The sequence below is a fragment of the Jaculus jaculus genome, chromosome 3 (assembly GCF_020740685.1).
Source record: "Jaculus jaculus isolate mJacJac1 chromosome 3, mJacJac1.mat.Y.cur, whole genome shotgun sequence".
NCBI lineage: Eukaryota > Metazoa > Chordata > Mammalia > Rodentia > Dipodidae > Jaculus > Jaculus jaculus.
Window position 1 is genome coordinate 68,795,292 of NC_059104.1, and position 23,701 is coordinate 68,818,992.

Here is a 23,701-nt window from a genome sequence, read left to right on the forward strand (position 1 = left end):
CTTGGTAGAGAGCAAATGCTAAGGAAATTATTGTGATGACTATTGTTGTCTTCAATTAGCTTTATATGTGACAGAATACTACTCTGCAAGAAGTATCAAGAACCAAGGACTAGATCACCCACAATAAATAAGAGGGCAGAATTAGATGATCACTGATGTTTTCTGATTCTCTGAACCTATGTACAGTAGACATGGAGGAGTGGAGCTCCCATCCCAGAAATCCTTGCCCTTCCTTCTACCTGCCCTCTTCTATCTCCTATTTCAGAGTAGACGAGATTCTGGCTACTCAGTGGAAAGCTCTACCTTTCTTCTTTAATATTAATCATCTTAAAAAATTTTAAGTTCAGGATGTACTCTAAGCTACTAGCAATTGTAGTAGGGAGGAAGGAATAAAGATGTGGCTAGAAGTAACTTTTTTGGATATAATTATTAAGTATTATATTTATGGGTAATGCTTTCCTTCCTTTTAATTTTTTCAGCAGTCAAATATTTTAGACTAATTTATGCATTTTAAAAATTAAATAAATGAATGATAGTTATCATGATAATTCAATGAATTTTTCTCTGATTCAGTAATTTCAGAACAGCAATGCTAACTTCACTTAGGTTCTATGTGATGAATATCTCAGCCTCCATCTTTAAGCCTTGAAAAATGGTAGAATAATTGGCTGTCATCCATGAACAATTAGGAGAGAGTCTGCAGAAAAGAAGATGTGGCTAGCAGAGAAAAAGAAGTTAAGTCCTGATCCAGAGTCTAAGAATAAGGCCAGAAACCTGAAAGGCATACATCCTGCCTTTCTCTTCTAATATCCTGAAGTCTTTAAGACTTTCTGCATCCATACTTTTGCTCCCTTTGCAGTCTTCTGCTGTAGTTAGGGTATCATTATAATTATACTTCCTTTTTTCATTGTTGATGTATGGTTTTAGCAATTAGTGCTGGATTATAGGCACATGAATGTCAATCCAAAGTGAACAGAACATGAAAGAATCATAGGATACTCTAAAACATTCTAACATTTGTGTCATGGGTATGACCAGAAGTGGAAGAAATTCAGACTAAATGCATGGAGAACTTATTCAGCAAAATTATTGAAGAAAAGCCTACCAACCTCTCAAAAGAAAGTCTCATCCAGAAATAAGAAGCTAACAGAACTTCATACAGACTGGAGCAAAGAAGAAACACCATCATTCAAACTCTAAACAACAAAAACAAAGAAAGAATGCCAAAAGCATCAAGAGAAAAACAATATATTGCATAAAGGTAATCCCATCAGACTTACCTCAGTTTTCTCACTGGAAATCCTGAAAGCCAGAAGGGCCTAGAATGGAGCACTTCAAAGTCTAAAAAACTATGGATTCCATCCCAAACTACTAAATCCAGTGAAAGTATTTCTTGTAATAAATTGTGAAAGACTAACTTTTCATGATAAAAGCTAGCTCTATGATTATATAAACACAAAGCCAAACCTACAGGAAATAGATTAGGGAATTCTCCACACAGAAGAGTCAAACACCCAACCTCAAGAGCCTACAAGAAGAAGACCACAACAACTCAAACCTACAGCAAGCTCAAAAAAGTACAAATTCCAAGAAAAAACCAAACCCCATGAAGCACCCCAACAAGTCAGGGACTAAATCAAACCTTACAGTTATAACCTTAAATATTAATGGCCTTAAACTTACCCATCAAAAGACATAAGTTACAGGGTGGGTCAGAAAAGTAGACTTTCTAATTTGCTGCCTTCAAAACCCCAACTCACCACTAAACACAAACACCTCCTCATGGTGAAAGGATGGAAAAACCTCAATATAAGACCTGAAACTCTTCTCCTACTGCAAGAAGAAATAGGAGGAACTCTCCACAATTATATAAATGGGGAAAGACTTCCTGAACAAAACCTCAGTAGCCCAGGAAATTAAAGAACTACTCAACCAGTGCAATCTCATGAAGTAGAAAATCTTTTCCACAGACAAACATAACATAATCAGAACCAATATATTACCAACAGAATAGGATAAAAGTTTCACCAGCTGTACCACTGTCAGAGGCATAATATTTAGAATATACAAAGAACTCATAAAACTAAACAATAAAAAAAATCAAACAACCCCTCAAAAAAATGGGGAGTTCTCAGAGGAAGAAATACAAGTGGCTAACACACACTTAAGAAAAATATTCAATAACTCAAACAATCGGGGAAGGGCAAATGAAAACAATGATGAGATTCTACTTTAATCCAGTAAGGATAGAAGTCATTAAAATAAATCAAATGACAATAAGTGTTGGTAAGGGTGTGGATAAAGAGAAACCCTCATTTACTTTCGCTGGTAATGCAAACTTGTATATCCAATTTGTAAATCAATATGGAGATTCCTAAAAATGATGAATATAGAGCCACCAACAGACGCAGTTACTCCCTTACTGGGCATTTACTCTAAATACTCCATGCTTCACTACAGAGATATTTGCTCAACCATTTGCTCAACCTGCCCAATTCATAATGGCTAAGAGCTGGAATCAACCTAAGTGCCCATCATTAAATGAATAGATAACAAAGTTCTACTCAGCAGTAAGAAAAAAACAATACAATGAAATTTGTAGGAAAATAGGACTTGATTTAATCATAACCAACACACACAATCACAAAAAGACAAATGCCGCATGCTCTCACTCATCTGTGATACCTAACATGGATCAGCATGAGTTGCTGGCATATCTGATAGGAAACTTGAGTCTTAGACAATAGTCACAGAGGGTTTTGGGAAAGGGGAAGGAAGGTTGGTAGAAAACAAACACAAAACTAAACTCTTAATGAACTGGTACCATAGAAAGCTTTCTCCTCAAAAATAGAGTGAAAGATTTAACCCTCAACAGAAGTATGTGTGGAGCACTTGAGAAGAAGGGCCCTGAAGAGTGTGGGATGAATCTTACCTTAAAAATTTTTTTGGCTTTGGCTTTTCCCTCCCAGTACTAGAAATTGGTTGCTACCCACAATGAGCTGTTGATCAGAAAGACCTGCAAGGTTCCCCAAACAAGACAGGTTTCTTTCAAAGCACTTGATTACATACCTGAGGTAAAAGGTAAGACCCTATTGCTGAAGATACCATATGCTGCCAATGCAGAACATGGAGAGACTTGGATGGTATCCAGAAGTTAGCCCATCGAGTGCTGGAAAGCACTACATGAGCTACTGAGGGAAAGTGACCAACACTGGTCTGAGCAACCAGGGGTCTAAGCTACTCAGAAGCAAACACCTTGACAACCTGTACACACCAGTGCAATGGTGGAAGATAGCTTTGACGGATAACCAATAGCTTTTCGATTGGATAAGAGACCACTCAGTGGAAAGAATCCTGTATCTGGAACTAGGAAGCAGAACAGAATCCTATGGAGACAAAGATTATGCTCTCCAATAACAAGCTTCCACTAGTCTTTGGCTAAAAGAGAGCTACATCCATCAAAATCTTCCTAAATCAATAGCACTTATGCCACTTACCTATGCTGAATTCACTCTCTATTGAAGAATCTTTTTGTTTTTCAGAAAGTAGTGAGACCAGAGATAAGCCACCCTTTGCATTTCAGTCAAGGTCCAGGTGAAATTACAGAGGAATTTGAGAGATGATCAAAAGGGATTCCTCCATAGTGAGCCTGACAATTAGTGCCAGGGTTAAGGAGACAGATACTAAGGATACTCTACACTTACCAACACAGAGATCCAGAAGCTCCTCAGAGCTCATCACTGAAGTAGACTTAAAATACACCTTCTATGCTCTCAAATAAATAAATAAAAATTTAAAATAAAAAATAAAATAAAATAAAAAATACACCTTCTACTCCTCAGGGAATTTTGTGGAATAGGGGGCAGAAAGATTGTAAGAGCCACAGGTTGGGACATCACACCCAGAGGTATCACCCCTCCACCCACATGACTGCTGCGCTCTCAATGCATAGCTCACAACCTCACAGAGAATATCAACAACTCGACTGGGAAGGCCCCCCCAGTGGAATGGGGGCAGGGACAAGGGAAAGCATGGTTCAAACACATCCATACTAAGCATGTCTGTAATTATAAAAAAAAAAAGTTATTGTTGTAAGATTTTCAGTATAGAATGCAGAGATTTGAGCAGGTTACATACCATTCAGGTAGGCGAATGGAGAATAAGCCAAATTTTGTGTCATGCTACATGCATCCTGAAAGGTATCTGGGGAAGAAATACTGTTTTTAAAGATCTGGCTTTCAACATGCTTCTCTGAAATCCCCATAGAAGAGCCAGGAGCCTTGAGGAGCCAGAAGTCTTAAGCAAGACCTCTCACTAAGAAGACCTCCCTTCATTAAGGGATCAAGCAGACAAAGTGGGAGAGAAATAGGAAGGTGTGTCAGCTACTGCTATTCAGGAGACACAGAAATCTTGGGAAGCTCCTGAAAATTCCATTCCCCTCTAAAATGGACTCTTACACTGTTGAAAACAACACAATTTACTCCCTACTCAAAATTGTGGCACTGGCAACTTGGAGGATTATTATTGGAGTTCCACATAACATCACACATGGGAAGTCCTTAGGTGTACTGAGAGCTTGTGTGAAAGGATATGAGGAACAAAGGATAAAGTTGCAAAGCAGAGACAGACTGTACTTGTCAGGATCTGATCCCAAGACCTGTGTATAGAATCCGTTATGAGGACAGGAATGGAATAGGGAATTCCAAGTACATTTGGGTCTCCTGGGAGGGCACCTTTATGGCTGTCATGAACTTTGGATGTAAATTACAAGAACCAGCTCAATGGAGGTAAAGTTAAAGGAATAATAGTGTGCAGCATTGCAAGACAGATTGGTGTCTCCTGAAATCCAGCTGCAGTTTACATAGCCCCTGGTAGTAGAACTCTCAGTCATGCCAAAATTACAGTGGGTAGAAATCCTTCACCCACCCACATTGGAGAGGGAAGCTGTGCCAAACAGACATCTTCCCCAGGCTTTAGTTGTTGGCTTCCAAAAAAATCAAGAGATAGTTCCAATATCTATAGCAAGTTGGCAGTGTCATCGGCTACCTGGATTATTTTGCAATCTGATTCTCACACTCTTAGCCTTCTTGACAGGAAGAGACATACTTCCTTTCCTCTGTATGATGCCAACTTTTTTCTTATTTCTATAATCTTCTTTTGTTCATTTGTGGCATATCTGTGGCTGGCCAGAACTTTCCTTATGTCCTTCCTAATGGCACCTCTCACTCCTACTTCCCTTGTGATCCTCCTCCACAGTACATTTCCACACTTGTTCACTGACTGCTCAGAAGACATCCTCTTGGTGTCTGTGTTGAAGCTTCACTGTACACGTGGCAGCACTTCCCAGGGCCTTTGGTCAGGATAGGTATTGTAGCAAGCAGAGTCCAGAGCCCCTAGGTTGAAAGTTTCCAGTCAGGATCCCTAATTTTAGTTTGGTTTCTACTGAAAGCAGAGCCCAAAAAGGGGCTTCTGCACTAAGTACAGAAGTTTTACTGGAGAGATTATCCCAGAAAGCAGGAGTGAGAAGGTATGAGAGAAAAAGAGAAATTTTCAATTTTCAATTTAAAGGTATGTTCATAAAATCACCTCTATAGATTCAGATTCCCTCAGTATTACCAGCATGAAGTTGTATCCTATTTAAAGATCACCTCCAAGACATCAGTATGCCCCTTCACTTCTGGGTTGTTCCTGAGCTAAAATTTCTCACTATTTTCAAGAAGGTTGCTGAGGCACAGAAGGCAGTGGGGTGGGGGGATAAAAACACCACTACAAATTTGGGTCAAGATACTGTCTACAAGAGGAAGCTAAAGTTTGTAGGCAATTGGCCCACCACTTCATAGCCAAATAGACTAAGGGCCTATCTGAGTGTATCTGTAACATAAAATCCTATTGTAGAGTTTCAAAATACAATGTCCTCCAGATATTCATTTTGTCCTTATTACTAAGGATAATTTCATTGTGTAAATGTAGTACATCTTCATTATTCATTGTAACATGGTGGAAATCTGGGTTGGTTCCATTTCTTAGCTACTGTTAATTTAGCTGCTAAAGGATGGTTGAGCAAATATCTTTGCAGTGAAAAGTAGAATCTTTAGAGTAGGTTCACAGGAGAGAAATGGCTGGGTCAGTTGGTAGCTCTATTTTCATCTTCATTCAGAGTCTTCATATTGATTTCTATAATGGTTGTACAAGTTTGCCCTCTGGCCACCATTTATTGTCATTTGATTTCATAATGAGTATAAGTCTGGCTGGGGTAAAGTACAATCTCATAGTAGTTTTAATTTACTTTCCTTGATGATTAAGGATGTTGAACATTTTTCTCATTTTTTGTCTTTCTTTTTTTCATAATATTTTTTATTGATGACTTCCATAACTGTAAACAACATCCCATGGCAATTCCCTTCCTCCCCCCACTGTTACCTTTGAAACTCCACTCTCCCTCATATCCCTTTTCCCTCTCAATCAGAGTATCTTTTGTTCTGATGTCATCATCTTTTTTTCTTATTATGATGGTCTTGTGTAGACAGTGTCAGGCACTGTGAGGTCATGGATATACAGGACGTTTTGTGTCTGGAGGAGGATGTTGTAAGGTGTCCTACCCTTCCTTTGGCTCTTACATTCTTTCCACCACCTCTTCTGCAATGGACCCTGAGACATGGAAGGTGTGATGGAGATATTTCAGTGCTGAGCACTCCTCTGTCACTTCTTCTCAGCACCATGGTGACTTCTGAGCCATCCCGTGGTCACTGCCATCTTAAAAGAGAAGGTTCTCTAACAAAAAGTGAAGTAGCATTAATATTTGGATATGAACATTCAGAGAAGTTCTTACTTGGCAGTTTAGTGAGCATAGTATATACTTTTAGATAGAAAGCAGTAGATGTTACACTTCTAGGGCTCATGACTACCCCTGTTATAGGTTTTCAGAATCAGGGTTATATTTTGTACCATGGAGTGGGCCTCCAGTCAAATCAGAAGGCTATTGGTTTCCCCTGTAACAGATATGCCACTATTGCACCCATTGGCTCATTTGGCCTGCCTGACATAGAAGGCTGGCAGTCTCTACTGTTGAGTATCTTCACTGGTGATTTCTCTCTCTCCTATTGAACTGTATGCAGCATGGCTTCTTCCAGCTTTCTATCAGCTGGTCTACATGGAGTAGATTTTCAGCTCAGCTCCAGCAGGGGCTCTCAGTGACCTTGCAGCCCAAGTATGTGGAGTCTTCAGCAATAGGGTCTTACCATCTATTGGTGGGAAGCCAATTCCATGGCCTGTAATGTTTTGGGGGCATCAGGGACCTCCCTGGACAAAAACTCACTGGAAGGTAACACATTGCTGGCACTGAAAATTTTATAGTAACAATCTATGGCTCATGTGTGTTCCACTATTCAAAAAAGTAGGTTTCCATATGACTTATCTATAACCTCTTAGATTTTGATTAGCCTCCCCTCCACCTTTCCTTACTCAGTCTCTTCCCCTGATCTTACTTAGGCCTTTTCACCCCTAGGAATCTGCTCTTCTACTTACATATATACAATACGATTTTTTTTAAGTGAGTATTAGCCATTTGTATTTCTTCCACTGAGAATTCCCTATTCAGTTCTCTGCCCCATTTTTTGACTGGATTGTTTGATTTTTTTTTTTTTTAATTGATTAGTTTTCTTTGTTGTTTAGTTTTTGAGGTAGGGTTTTTACTCTAACCCAGGCTGACCTGGAACTCACTATGTACTCTCAGAGTAGCCTTGAACTCATGGTTATCCTCCTACCTCTGCATCACAAGTGCTGGGATTAAAGGCATAAGCCACCACAACTGGCTGATTGTTTTTCTTTTCTTTTTTTTGAATTCTTTGTAGATTCTAGCTATTAGGCCTCTGACAGTGGTAAAGATTTTCTCCAATTATTTGGGCAGTCTGTTGGTTCTGTTTATGGTGTGTTTGACTGTATGAAAGCTTTTTAGCTTTATGAGATCCCATTGGTTTAATAATTGTTTCATTTTCTGGGCCACTGGGGTGTTGTTCAGTATTTACTTCCCTGGAATACTGGGGTATTATTCAGGACGCCTTTCTCCACTCCTATACCATGGAAATTTCTCTCTGTTTTTTCATCCAAGCAATTAATTTTTTTGAATTTTTGTTTATTTTTATTTATTTATTTGAGAGCAACAAACAGAGGAAAAAAGAGGAAGAGAGAGAGAATGGGTGCACCAGGGCCTCCAGCCACTGAAAACAGACTCCAGACACATGCACCCCCTTGTGCATCTGGCTAACATGGGTCCTGTGGAGTTGAGCCTTGAGGCAGGGTCTTTAGGCTTCACAGGCAGGTACTTAACCTCTAAGCCACATCTCCAGCCCACAGTTAAATTTTTTAGGTCTTATGTTAAAACTTTTAATCCATGTGGACTTGATTTTTGTGATTGTGATTTTGTGAAAGGAACAGGTCTAGTTTTGTTATCCTACATGTGATTATCCAATTTGTCCACCACTATTTTGTTGAAGAGGCTGTCTTTTCCCCAGTCTATGCTACTGGAAACTTTGTTACTTGACCTAAGGGCCAGGTCTTCAATTCTGTTCCATTAGTCTATGTGTCTGTTTTTATGACAGTACCATGCTGATTTTGTTACTATGGATTTGCAGTATAGCTTTAGATCAGGTGTGATGATACCTCCAGAGGTGTTTCTTTTTCTGAGGATATTTTTGGATATCCGGGGCTTTCTCCCGTTCCATATAAATTTTGAGATTGCTTTTCCTATCTCTGTGAAGAATGGCACTGATATTTCTTTTTTGTTGTTGTTGTCATTGTTGTTTGTTTTTCAAGGTAGGGTTTCACTCTAGCTCAGTCTGTCCTGGAATTAACTATCTAGTCTCAGGGTAGCCTCAAACTCATGGCAATTTTCCTACCTTTGCCTCCCAAGTGCTGGGATTAAAGGCATGAACCACCACACCTGGAAACACTGGTATTTTTATTAATATTGCATTGAATCTGTATACTGTTTTTAGTAGGATTGCCATTTTCAAAATGTTAATTCTACCCATCTAGGAACATGGAAGTTCTTTCCATCCTTTCATGTCCTCCTCAATTTCATTCTTGAGTGTTTTTTATGTTTTTAGTATATAAGTCTTTCACATTCTTGATTAATGTTATTTCTAGGCGTTTGATATCTTTGTGGCTGTTGAAAATGGGACAGTCACACTTGTTTCTTTCTCTGTATATTTATCTTTTGCATATAGAATGGCTATTGACTTTTGTGTGTTGACTTTGTATCCTGCCACTTTGCTGAAAGAATTTATCATATTTAGAAGTTTTGTGATCGAGTATTTTGGGTAACTCATGTATAGGATCATATCATCTGCAAATAAGGCTAGTCTGACTTCTTCCTTTCCAATGTGCATCACTTTTATATCTTCCCCCTGCCATATTGCTTGTAGTGGAGTTTCTAGTACTATGATGAAGAACAGTGGTGAGAATGGGCATCCCTGTCTTGTTCCCAATCTTAATGGAAACTCCTTGAGTCCTTCCCCATTAAGTATGATTTTAACTTTATGTGCTTTGTATATAACATTTATTATGTTGAGATAATCCCTCCTTGCCTAGTCTCTCCAGCATTTTCATTATGAAGTGATTTTTTTATTTTGTCAAAGATCTTCTCTGCAACTATTGAGATGATCATGTAGTTATTGTATTTAAGTTTATTTATGTGGTATATTATATTAATAGATTTCCATATGTCAAACCATCCCTACATCCCTTGGATAAAGCCTGCTTGAGTGAGATGTGTAATGCTGTGATGTGGTTGAGTTCAGTTTGTGAGGAATTTGTTCAGAATTTTTGCATCTAAGTTCATCAATGATATAGGTCTATAGTTTATTTTTTGTTTGTATCTCTGTCTTATTTTGGTATTAGAGTCATTCTATCTTCATAGAAGTAGTTGAGGAGGATTCCCTGTTCTCTGATTATGTGAAAAAGCTTGAGATATAGTGGTTTCAGTCCTCCATGAAGGTTTGGTAGAATTTGGCTGAGAATCCATCAGGTCTTGGACTTTTCTTTTGAAGTTTTTGGTTATATTTTTTATCTTGATAGATGTACTATGTTTGATTAGGACATTTATCTGTTCCTAACTTAGTTTTGTTAAGTGGTATATGTCTAGAAATTCATCCATTTATTCCAGGCTATCAAAGTTTGTACAGTAGAGGTTTTGAAAATATGTTCTGATGATTCTTCCAATTTCATTCATGTCTATTGTAACTTTTCCATTTTCATTTACAATTTTTTAATTTGAGACTTCTCTTTTTTTCTTTGATCAAGCTGACCAGGAACTCATCAATCTTGTTAAATTTTTTTCAAGGAATCAGCTCTTCATTTCATCACTTTTTTAATTCCTTTTGTAGTTTCCAACTCATTCATTTCTGCTCCTGTGTAAATTATTTCTTTCCATGTGGAATGATTAGAGTTGGATTGTTCTTGTTTTTCCAGTGCCTTTAGGTGGATGGTTAGGTTATTAATTTGAGATTTCTCTGCCTTTGTTATTTTCACAGTCAGCTAAGATGAACTTCCAGAACAGGCATTTATTGGAGCAATGGCATTTATCTGAAGCTCACAGGTCCGGGGGAAGATTCATAATGACAGAAGAAACTGGCCCCATTTTCAAGACCACACAGAAAGAAAAATCATCACCAGCACTATAAGTAAGCACCCTCCAGGAACCCTGGGCAGAGCTCAAGCACCCAGCATATCTTCAGACTGGAAATTCTATATCCACCCCTAAACACACCTTACTGCTGGATCCTAGGATCTGCCCAGTGACATGTCTTCCAACCAGGCAGGTGGAAATCCAAGAAGCTTTAATAAAACTGAATCTACTAAGCAACATCCATTAAACTACCACATTCAGCCCCTGGTCCCCAATCAACACATAACCATCCACATTATATATTGTTTTTAGTCCAACTTCAAAGGTCCCATAGTCTTTACCACCTTTAAGATTGTTCCAAAGTAAGTCCCAAGTCTCATCTAGGATTTAAGATTGTCTCTCAACTGTGAGTCCTATAACATCAAAACAAGTTATATACTTTCACCACATAAAGGCACAGAGTAAACATTTCTAGTTGCTATATGACATAATAAGGACATCTGGACCAATGCTAATTCAGTAACTATTAAGTAATCATCAAACACCTGTAGTTAAAGTCTGACATCATAACCAGTGACTTAAAGTCTCCAGATTTTCCAATTCTCCTGCAGCTGGGATGAACAATCAGGAAAAACATCTATCCCAAGCAAACAGTGCTCCATAGTAGCACTTTCACAGTCCTTGTACATCCAAAACATTTTTGAGTCTCCATGCAAACCATGATCCATTTCCCAATGTTTCCACTGGCCTATCAAGATCATCATGCCCTGTCCATGTGCCACATCTCAGCAGGGACTCCTGGAACCATGGGCACTTCATGTCTCACCCTATACATTTTACATGTTTTTGAAATCAATACCAGGTATGCAGGAAACAGCCATGTTCTTAATTCAGGAATACAATAAATCATGACCTTGAAGAGCACATTCCTTCCTTATGGTCAACTTCTCTTAAAAGATTTGCATTTCTACCATTTAGTCTTTTCTCAGGCATCTTTTCCATTGTTTCAATGTAAAGCAGTTAGACCATATTTATCCCAAATGATAACATAATTGAAAATAACAGCTTAAGCAACCAGTCTCAGTACAGCTAATTTTAAACTTGCTTGTAATTTTCCAACTTTAAATCTTAAATTTCTCAATTCCATATCTTTATCAAAGCACATCAAGTTATTACAAATTTAACCTTGATTAAACTCTGTGCATGGGCAGCAGAACACATCCAGTCCCTATGCTAGTAGTCCAGTTCCAACAAAGCCCTCTTCTCTCTTTCCTTCCCTTTAAAAAGTTTGAGCCAAGCCTCCAAATACAATTATCTCTGTACTTAGCAGTTTCAAACTTTCACAAGATTAGTCCATAAACCTTTGCATACTGCTCTGGAAGGTGTCTTTAGTTGTAAGTACCAAGTCCATGTCTGTTCCTCCAAAAGAAAAGTTCAAAAAAAAAAAAAAAAGACCAAAATTCACATGGTCAGATTCATTATGCAGCAACGCCCAACTATCTGATACCAATTCTGTTGTAGTCAGCTTCATGTTTCTGGGAGGAACTTCCAAAACAGGCACAATTTATAGGAGGAATGGCATTTATTTAAAGCTTACAGATCCAGGGGATGTTCTATAATGACAGAAGGATCAGGACCCCTTTCACAGGCCCACATAGAGAAGAAAAAGAAACACAGCTCCATAAGCAAGTACCCTTTAGGAATCCCAAACAGAGGTCAAGTACTATGCATATCTTTAGACTGAAAATTCTACATTTGCCCCAAAACATTCCTTAGGGCTCGAGCTGGGGATCTACCCACAGTGGTACGTCTTCCAGTAAGCAGCTATAAATCCAAGAAGCTTTAATAAAGCTGAATCTATTGGTGGACATCCATTCAAACTATCATAGATATGAAGGCAATTGGTGTTATAAATTTTCCCCTTTGGACTGCCTTTATTGTTTCTCATAAGTTGTTTTATCATTCAATTGAAGAAAATCTGCCAGGTGTGGTGGTACAAGCATTTAATCCCAGCACTTGGGAGGCAGAGGTAGGAGGGTTGCTGAGAGTTAAAGGCCCCCCTGAGACTACATAGTGAATTCCAGGTCAGCCTGGGCTAGAGTGAGACTCTACATTAAAAATAAATAAATAAATAAATAAAAGAAAAGAAAAGGAAAATCTGCAATTTCCTTTTTGATTTCTTTCATGATCCATTTATTGTTTAGTAGCATGTTGTTCTTTCTCCAGTAGCTGGTGACATTTCTGTTGTTTCTCTTGTTAATTTCTAGCTTTAGAGCATTGTGGGCAAATATGATATGTAAAGTTACATTAATATGGTGGCATGCTTTATGTCCTCATATATGATCTATTTTAGAAAAGGTTCCATGGGGTACTGAGTAGAATGTGTATTTTGTAAAATTGGGGTGGAAGGTTCTATAGATGTCTGTTTGGTCTAATTGATCTATGGTGTTGTTGAGATCTTTTATTTCCCTGTTGATATGCTTGCATGAACTGTCTAATGATGGTAATGGGGTATTGAGGTCCCCAACTATGATGTTAAAGGGATTTTTTTTTTTTTTTACTTTTGTCGAGTAGGTTTTGCATTATAAAATGCGGTTTATCTGTGTTTGTTGCATGTAAATTTATGATTATGATATTCTCTTGTTGGATCATTCCCTTGATAAGTAAAAAGGGCTTTCTTTGTCCACTTTAATTGCCTTTGGTTTGCAGCCTATTTTATCAGATATTAATATAGCCATAGCCACTTGGTTCTTATTCCCATTTTCTTGGAAAATTCTTTTTCATTCTTTCACTTGGAGAAGGTGTCTATCTTTAATGGTGAATTGGGTTTCTTAAAGGCAGCAGATGGACAGATCCAGTTTTCTGATCCTATTAACTTGTGTATTTTGATGGTTAACTCCATTAATATCCAGAGTTATAACTGTGATGTTTGATTTAATCTCTGCCATGTTTGAGGGTTTATGGTGTTTGGAGCTTTGTATGTCTTTATACCTATTTTAGTTTTGGTTATCATGTTCATTCTCTTGTAGGCTTTTGAGGTTGGTTGTTCAACTTTTCCATGTGGACTATTTCTTGAAGCATTCTCTGTAGGTTTGGCTTTGTGTTCATATAATCAGAGTTGATTTTTTTTCATAGAAAGTTTTCCTTTCACTAACTATTATGAGGGACACTTTTGCTGAGTACAGTAGCTTGGGTTGAAAGCCATAGTGTTTTAGACTTTAAAGAGTTCCATTCCAGACCCTTCTGGCTTTCAGGGTTTCCACTGAGAAATCTGAGACAATTCTGATGGGCTTGCCTTTGTCTGTAGTGAGTTGTTTCTCTCTTGCTTCTTGGAGTACTTTCTCTTTGTTTTCTTTGTTAAGAGTTTTAACTATGGTGTGCCCTGGAGAGTTTCTTCTTTAGTCCTGTCTGTTTGGTGTTCTGTGAGTTTTGAGTCACCCCAATAGTCACCACCATCTGAAAAGAGAAGCTTTTCTAACCAAAACTGAATGTGGTATTAATATATGGACATAGCATATGTGCTTAGATAGCAGCTCAGTGACGTATTTTCATGTATCCATACAAGAGCAGTAGCTCTCCTCCCATCCCCTAGGGTTTAAGACTTCCCCAACTGTAGGCTTTTGACTAGGATTTTAGTATCAGATATAATTTCTTCCCATGAACCAAGCCTCCAGTCCAATCAGAGAGCAGTTGCTTTCCCCCACAGCAGAAATGCAGTCATATACCAATTGGAACATTTTATCTGGCTGTCCTGCTATAAGGCTTGCAGGGACCACTTCTGGTTGACACAGTTGATTACTTTTCTCCCCCAACAGGCTACATACCTCTTTCCAGAATCATGAATGCTAGTTAACAGGAAGGAATCTTCAAGCTCAGCTCTAGTTTGATTTCTCAGTGACCTGCAGTCTAAGCATGTGAAGTCTTCAGCAATAGGTCTTACCATATAGTTCTGGTAGACAACTAAGAGACTTGGAAATAACCTGTAATGTTTTGGGGACATTAGTGGCCTCACTGGTTAACAATTACATTGCACATTTTTTTAAGAGTAGACCATTTTAGTTCATGTTGCTATAACAAAAATATCATCAATTGAGTCCAGTCAGCAAAAAGTAAACTTAAATAACAGAAATTTTATTTCCAACAGTTCTGGAGGCTGGAAGTCTGATTGAGCAGATGCAGTATCTTGTGAGGGCTCGCTTCATGGTTGTAGACAACTGCCTTGTCACCATGTCCTCACATGGCAAAAATAGTAATCATCTTCCTAATGTCTATTCATACATGAACACTGATACCATTTGTTATTGAAGGTTGTACACTCATGACCTAATGAACCTATGCTACTTCTAGGAACAATTACATGAAGATTAGGGCTTTAACATAGGACTAGAGAAGATTGGGAGAGATACAAACATTGAGACTATATCAAACCACTTGATCAGAAAACCAGTTCCAGGAATACATTAATGGTCAAAGTGATGATGAATAGATTTGAGTTCAAATAAACAAGCCAAACAAAAATCTTTTGTCACCAGGTGTGGTGGCACACACCTTTAATCCTAGCACTTGGGAGGCAGAGGTAGGAGGACCACCATGAGTTCGAGGCCACCCTGAGACGACATAGTGAATTCCAAGTCAGCCTGGGCTATAGTGAGACCCTACCTCAAAAAAAAAAAAAAAAAAACTTTTGTCAACATTATTCATTCAGAGTACATGACTGTGATCAAAAAGTGAAATTGGTGGTATTAAAAGAAATAAAGATAGCCAGGTGCTATGGTGCATGCCTTTGATCCCAGCACTCAGGAGACAGAGGTAGGAGAATTGCCATGAGTTTGAGGCCACCCTGAAAATACATAGTGAATTCAGGGCAGCCTGGCCTAGAGCAAAGCCTTACCTTCAAAAACCAAAAGAAGAAAGAAAGAAAAGGCAAAAGAAAGAGGGAGATGCGGGGGGGGGGGGGGGCGAGGAAGAAAGGAAAGAAAGAAGGAAGGAAGGAGAGAGAAAGAAACTGTTCTCAAAAATTTAAAGGAAATGGGGCCTTCCAGTTAAGGTGATGATGTAGTGCCACACCAAAGCAGCCTAGGGAAGAAAAAGCCAAAAAATAAAAAATAAAATAAAATAAAAATAAAAAAACAAAAAAACACACACTTTTACTAAAAAGTGAGGTATATAGGAAATTGAAACAGCAGCGGTCAAGTAGGAGAGATCCAGAGCATGCAGAGAATGCATGGGCTGGCAGAAGCGCCTCCAGTGGAGGGGTCAGCTCACCAGACCAAGGTGACAGCCTCGGCTTGAGCCACAGCAAAAGCCAGGCGAGGGGATTTTCCACTCATGCCAGAGCTCTCCGCAAACTCAAAAAATGTGAAAGGAGAGTGGCAGTGAACAATGGAGGAACAGATCACAAGGAAGAAGAATGCATGGAACAGCAGGCAAATTAGAGCAGCATTGGCTCCCTCTCCTTCCTCACAACCAGTGCCCAGCCCTCAGGAACAGTGCAGCAGTCCAAGGACCCAGTCACACCTACTTGAACTAACAGAGCATCAAAGAGGGACCCAATCAAGAACACAGCTGAGACCAAAATCATCCCAAAAGGTAACTCGGATTACACCAGGTCTACCTGCCTAATGAACCTGGCATATAGGTCTGAACCGAAAGTGCTAATTGCACCTTCCATATTAGGGTAAATTATATGTTAAATCAGATGGATGGTCAAATTTGCCATTCTTAAATAAGGTGTATTTTGGGCTTGTTATTTGTTGTGTCTTGAATTATACTGGCTTTGTTTATTCTTCTGTTATACATTAGGGAAGGGTCTCACCTGGTCACAAGCTGACTTGGAACCCTCTACAGACCAGAACTCTTAACTGCCTTATTGTCAGAATTCAGGTAGTGGGTGAGGCACGACAGAGCCTAAGGGACAGACAGAGGACCTGGTTGTTATAATACCTACTCTTGAATAAATACAATGTGCTGTTGTGCACTGAATGTGTACATTGTATAGTTAAATTTTAGAATCTGCCTGAATTTTGTTCCACTTAGCCTACTTTAATACTCTCATAGCAGGCACATCTAACACCTAGAGTCACTTTTGTAGATGCTCTGAGAGTCTTCACAGCCACACCTAGCACCTTAAGCTCCTACCCTAAAGATATATAACATTAGATTGATACATCTCATAATACCCAGCTAACTGGAAAATCCAATCATTATATAATCCAAGATGCAAAAATATATACATTATGACAAAAGAAACACCAAAAAGCAAGACAATATAAATCCACCAAAAAGTATTAATGCATCAGAAATGAACTCCAGTGAGAACAAGTTAGAGGAAATGCCTGAGAAAGATTTCAAAAGAATGATTATAAATATGTTCAAAAAACTCAAAGAAGAAATCAAAAGAAACAAAGAAGATACAGGATGCAAATTTAATGAAATAGAGAGGTCAATACTAGATATAAATAAGGAAATAGAAATAATAAAGGAAAACCAGTTAGAATTACTAGCAATAAAGAACACAGTTAATGAAATAAAAAAAAAACTCTAAAGAAAACCTCACCAGTAGAATGGATGAAGGAGAGGACAGAATATCTAAGCTAGAAGACCAGGTGGCAGATCCAATACAGTCCAACAAAAAGAAAGACAAACTAATAGAAAAGTATGAGTGGGAGTTTCAAGATATTCACAACACTATGAAAAGATCAAACATAGGAATTCAAGGCACAGTAGAAGGAGAAGAATTTCACTCCAAAGGCATAGTTGGCATCTTCAACAAAATCATAGGAGAAAACTTTCCCCAAATTGGGAAAGAGGTGCCAATGCAGATACAGGAAGCCTTTAGGATACCAGAGAGACAAACCCTAGAAAGAAACTCTCCTCGCCATATTATAATCAAATTACCAAACATACAAACCAAAGAAAAAATATTGAAAGCAGTCAGAGAAAAATCAAGTTACCTACAAAGGCAAGCCTATCAGGATTACAGCCAATTACTCAACACAAACTTTAAAAGCAAGAAGGGCATACAGTGATGTATTCCAAGTTCTGAAAGATAACAACTGTCAACCAAGGTTACTGCATACTGCAAAGCTATCCATTCAAATAGACGGAGAAATAAGGACATTCGACAACAAAAGCAGACTAACGACTATTTGAAGACAAAACCAGCTCTACAGAAAATACTTGAAAGAATCCTCCATGCTGAAGAAAAGGAAAAGCACACATATAAGGAACTGGTAAAAAACAAACAATATTCAAATACTAGTTAACACAAGAAAGCAAAGGTAAAACCAGAAAAACTACAAAAAAAAAAAATGGCAAAAATGAATACACACCTTTCAATAAAATCTCTTAATAGCAATGGCCTCAATGCCTGAACCAAAAGACATAGATTTGCAGGCTGGATTACAAAGCAAGATACTTCAATTTGTTACCTCCAAGAATCACGCCTTTCTACAAAGGATGGACACTATCTTAGGGTGAAAGGTTGGAAAACAATGTCTCAAACAAATGGACCCATAAAACAAGCAGAGGTGGCTATCCTAATATCTGATAAGGTAGACTTCAGTAGAATATTAGTAAAGAAAGATAAGAAAGGCCACTTTGTATTGATTAAAGGCACCTCCAACAGGAGTACATTACAATCCTAAACATATATGCACCTAACATGGGGGCTCCCAAATTCATCAAACAAACACTATTAGAACTAAGGTCACAGATAACACCAAACACAGTGGTAGTGGGTGACTTTAACACCCCACTCTCATCAATTGACAGGTCATCCCGGGAAAAAATAAACAGAGAGGCATCTGGACTAAATGAGGTCATAGAAAGAATGGACTTAACAGATATATACAGGACATTTCATCCAAAGGCTGCAGAATATACATTCTTTTCAGCAGCACATGGAACATTGTCTAAAATAGACCATATATTAGGACACAAAGCAAATCTTAACAAATTCAGGAAAATTGAAATAATTCCTTGCATTCTATCTGACCACAATGGAAACAAATTACAAATCAATAGCACGAAACCGTATAGAGCATACACAAAATCATGGAAATTAAACAACACATTACTAAATGATGAATGGGCCAATGAAGAAATCAAGAGGGAAATCAAAAAATTTATAGAGTCAAATGATAATGAGAACACCACATACCAAAATCTCTGAGACACAATGAAGGCAGTCCTCAGAAGTAAATTTATAGCTGTAAGTGCCTATATTAAAAAGTAGAAAGGTCGCAAGTGAATGACCTAATGCTTCACCTTAAAGCCTTGGAAAAATAAGACCAAGGCAAACCCAAAATCAGTGGATGGGAAGAAACAATAAAGATTAGAGCAGAAATTAATGAAATAGGAACAAACAACAACAAAACAAAAACAATCCAAAGAATCGATGAAACAAAGAGTTGGTTCATGGAAATGATAAATAATATTGATAAACCCTTAGCAAATATGACCAAAAGAAAGAGAGAAGCGACACAAATTAATAAAATTAGAGATGCAAAAGGTAACATCACAGAGATGCCAGAGAAATTCAAAAAATCACAGGGACATACTATAAAAGCATACACTCAACAAAGTATGAAAATCTGAAAGAAATGGATAATATCCTTGATTTACATGACCTACCTAAATTAAATCAAGATGAGATTAATCACTTAAATAGACCTATAACAAGCAAGGAGATCCGAACAGTTATCAAAAATATCCCAACTAAGAAAAGCCCAGGCCCAGATGGATTCACTGCTGAATTTTACCAGACCTTCAAGGAAGAGCTAACACCATTGCTTTGTGAGCTTTTCCATAAAATAGATAAAGTAGGAATTCTACCAAGCTCTTTCTATGAAACCAGCATCACCCTGATACCAAAACATGGCAAATATAGAAAAGAAAAGAAAAGAAAATTACACACCAATCTCCCTAATGAACATAGATGCAAAAATTCTCTACAAAATATTGGCAAACAGAATACAAGAATATATCACAAAGATCATTCACCCTGACCAAGTAGGCTTTATCCCAGAGATGCAGGGGTGGTTCAATATACACAAATCATTAAATGTAATACATTATATAAATGGATTGAAGGACAAAAATCACATGATCATCAGATTAGATGCAGAGAAAGCATTTGACAACATCCAACATCCCTTCATGATAAAAGTACTACAGAGCCTGGGAATACAAGGAACATATCTCAATATAATAAAAGCTATTTATGACATACCTACAGCCAACATATTACTAAATGGGGAAAAACTGGAAGCTTTTCCACTAAAATCAGAAACAAGACAAGGGTGTCCACTGTCCCCACTTTTATTTAATATAGTTTAGGAACTCTTAGCCATAGAAATAAGGCAAGAGACACACATAAAAGGGATACAAATTGGAAAGGAAGAGATCAAGTTATCATTATTTGCAGATGACATTATCCTATACATAAAGGACCCTAAAGACATTACTAGCAAACTGTTAGAGCTGATCAAAACCTACAGCCATGTAGCAGGACACAAAATAAACACAGAGAAAACAGTAGCCTTCCTCTGCTTCCTTCCTATGCTAACAACAAACACACAGAGGATTAAATCAGAGAATCACTCCCATTCACAATGGCATCAAAGAAAATAAAGTGCCTTGGAATAAACCTAACCAAGGAAGTAAAGAATCTCTCTACAATGAGAACACTCAATGAGAAATTGCAGAAGACAGTAGAAAGTCGAGAAACATCCCTTGTTCCTGGATTGGAAGAATCAGTATTGTGAAAATGGCAATTTTACCAAAAGCAATCTACAAATTTAATGCAATCCCTATCAAAATTCCAAAGGCATTCTTCATGGAAATAGAAAAAGCAATCCAATCACAAAAAACTTCGAATATCTAAAATAATACTGAGCAACAAAAGTAAGGCTGGTGGTTTCACCATACCTGATTTTAACCTGTACTACAGAGCCATAGTAACAAAAACAGAGTGGTACTGGCACAAAAACAGACATGTAGATCACTGGAAGAGAGTAGAGGATCCAGATGTAAGTCCAGGTAGTGATAGCAACCTGATATTCGATAAAAGTACCAAAAATACGCATTGGAGAAAAGACAGCCTTTTCAGCAAATGGTGTTGGGAAAACTGGATATATATCTGCAGAAGGATGAAAATAGTTTCTTCTCTCTCTCCATGCAGAAGAATTAAGTCCAAATGGATTAAAGACCTTAACATCAGACCTGAAATTCTGAAACTGCTAGAGGAAAAAGTAGGGGAAACCCTTCAACATATTGGTCTTGGCAAAGACTTTCTGAATACAACCCCAATTGCTCAGGCAATAAAACCACAGATTAATCACTGGGACCTCATGAAATTACAAAGATTTTGCACTGCAAAGGACACAGTGAAAAAAGCAAAGAGGCAACCTACAGAATGGCAAAAAATCCTCACCAGCTATATATCTGATAGAGGATTAATATCTAGGATATACAAAGAACTCAAAAAGTTAAATAATAAGGAATCAAACAACCCAATCAAAAAATGGGCTATGGAGCCAAATAGAGCATTCTCAAAGGAAGAAATATGAATGGCATTTAAGCATCTAAAAAGATGTTCTACATCACTAGTCATCAGGGAAATGCAGATTAAAACTACATTGAGATTCCATCTCACTCCTGTCAGATTGGGTACCATCAGGAAAACAAATGATCATAAATGCTGGCGGGGATGTGGAAAAAGAAGAACCCTCCTACACTGCTGGTGGGAATGCAATCTGGTCCAGCCATTGTGGAAATCCGTGTGGAGGTTCCTAAAACAGCTAAAGATTGCTCTACCATATGACCCAGCTATAGTACTCCTAGGCATATATCCTAAGGACTCATCTCATTTCCTTAGAAGTACATGCTCAACCATGTTTATTGCTGCTCAATTTATAATAGCTGGGAAATGGAACCAGCCTAGATGTCCCTCAACTGATGAGTGGATAATGAAGATGTGGCACATTTATACAATGGAGTTCTACTCAGTGGTAAAGAAAGATGAAGTTATGAAATTTGCAGAAAAATGGATGGATCTAGAAAGGATTATACTAAGTGAGGTAACCCAGGCCCAGAAAGCCAAGTGCCACATGCTCTCCCTCATATGTGGATCCTAGCTACAGATGATTGGGCTTCTGTGTGAGAATGAAAATACTTAGTAGCAGAGGCCATTAAGTTAAAAAGGAGATACAAAGGGAAGAGAAAGGAAAGGAGGAGGGTACTTAATATGTTGGTATTGTATATATGTAAGTACAATGATTGAGATGGTTAGGTAATATGATGAAGAATGGAATTTCAAAAGAGAAAGTGCGGGGGGGAGGTACTTATTACCATGGGATATTTTTTATAATTATGGATAATGTTAATAAAAATTGTGAAAATAAAAAATTAATTAATTAATTTTAAAAAGTCCTACAGAGACTGGGAATGAAGGAATATATCTCAATATAATAAAGGCTATTTACGACAAGTCTGCAGCCAACATATTACTAAATGGGGAAAAACTGGAAGCATTCCCACTAAAATCAGGAACAAGACAAGCGTGTCCACTGACCCCACTTTTATTTAATATAGTACTGGAAGTCTTAGCCATAGCAATAAGGCAAGAGATGCACATAAAAGAGATACAAGTTGGAAAGGAAGAGATCAAGTTATCAGTATTTGCAGATGACATGATTCTATATACAAAGGACCCTAAAGACTCTACTACCAAACTGTTAGAGCTGATCAAAACCTACAGCAAACAAAATAAATACACAGAAATCAGTAGCCTTCATATATGCTAACAACAATCACCCAGAGGATGAAATCAGAGATCACTTCCATTCACAATTGCATCAAAGAAAATAAAGTACCTTGGCATAAACCGAACCAAGGAAGTAAAGGATCTCTACAATGAAAACTTTAAAGCACTCAAGTGAGAAATTGTAGAAGACACTAGGGAGTGGAAAAACATCCCTTATTCCTGGATTGGAAGAATCAATATTGTGAAAATGGCAATCTTACCAAAAGAAATCTACACATTTAATGCAATCCCCATCACAATTGCAAAGGCATTCTTCATGGAAATAGAAAAAAACAATCCAAATAATCATGTGGAGTCACAAAAAAACCTCAAATATCTAAAATAATACTGAGCAACAAAAATAAGGCTGGTGGTATCACCATACCTGATTTTAACCTGTACTTCAGAGCCATTGTAACAAAAACAGCATTGCACAAAAGCAGACACATAGATCAATGGATCAGAATAGAGAACATAGATTTAAGTCCAAGAAGCTATAGCCACCTGATATTCGATTAAAATGCCAAAAATACTCATTGGAGAAAAGGCAGTCTCTTCAGCAAATTGTGTTGGGAAAACTGGATATGTATCTGTAGAAGGATGAAAATATATCCTTGTCTCTCTCTATCAAAAGAATTAAGTCCAAGTGGATTAACGACCTTAACATCAGACCTGAAACTCTGAAACTGCTAGAGGAAAAAGTAGGGGAAACCCTTCAACATACTGGTCTTGGCAAAGACTTTCTGAATACAACCCCAATTGCTCAGGCAATAAAACTACAGATTAACCACTAGGACCTCATGAAATTAGAAAGATTTTGTACTGCAAAGGACACTATGAATAAAGCAAAGAGGCAACCTACAGAATCGGAAAAAATCTTCGCCAGCTATTCATCTGTTAGAGGATTAATATCTAGGATATACAAAGAACTCAAAAAGTTAAATAATAAGAAATCAAACAAACCAATCAAAAAATGGGCTATGGAGCTAAATAGAGAGTTCTCAAAGGAAGAAATACAGATGGCATACAACCATCTAAAAAAATATTCTACGTCCCTATTCTTCAGGGAAATGCAGATTAAACCTACATTGAGATTCCATCTCACTCCTGTCAGATTGGCTATCATCAGTAAAACAAATGATCATAAATGCTGGATGGGTTGTGGAAAAAGAGGAACCCTTCTACTCTGCTGGTGGGAATGCAATCTGGTCCAACCATTGTGGAAATCAGTGTTCTTCACAGAGATAGAAAAAATGATCTCAAATTTCATA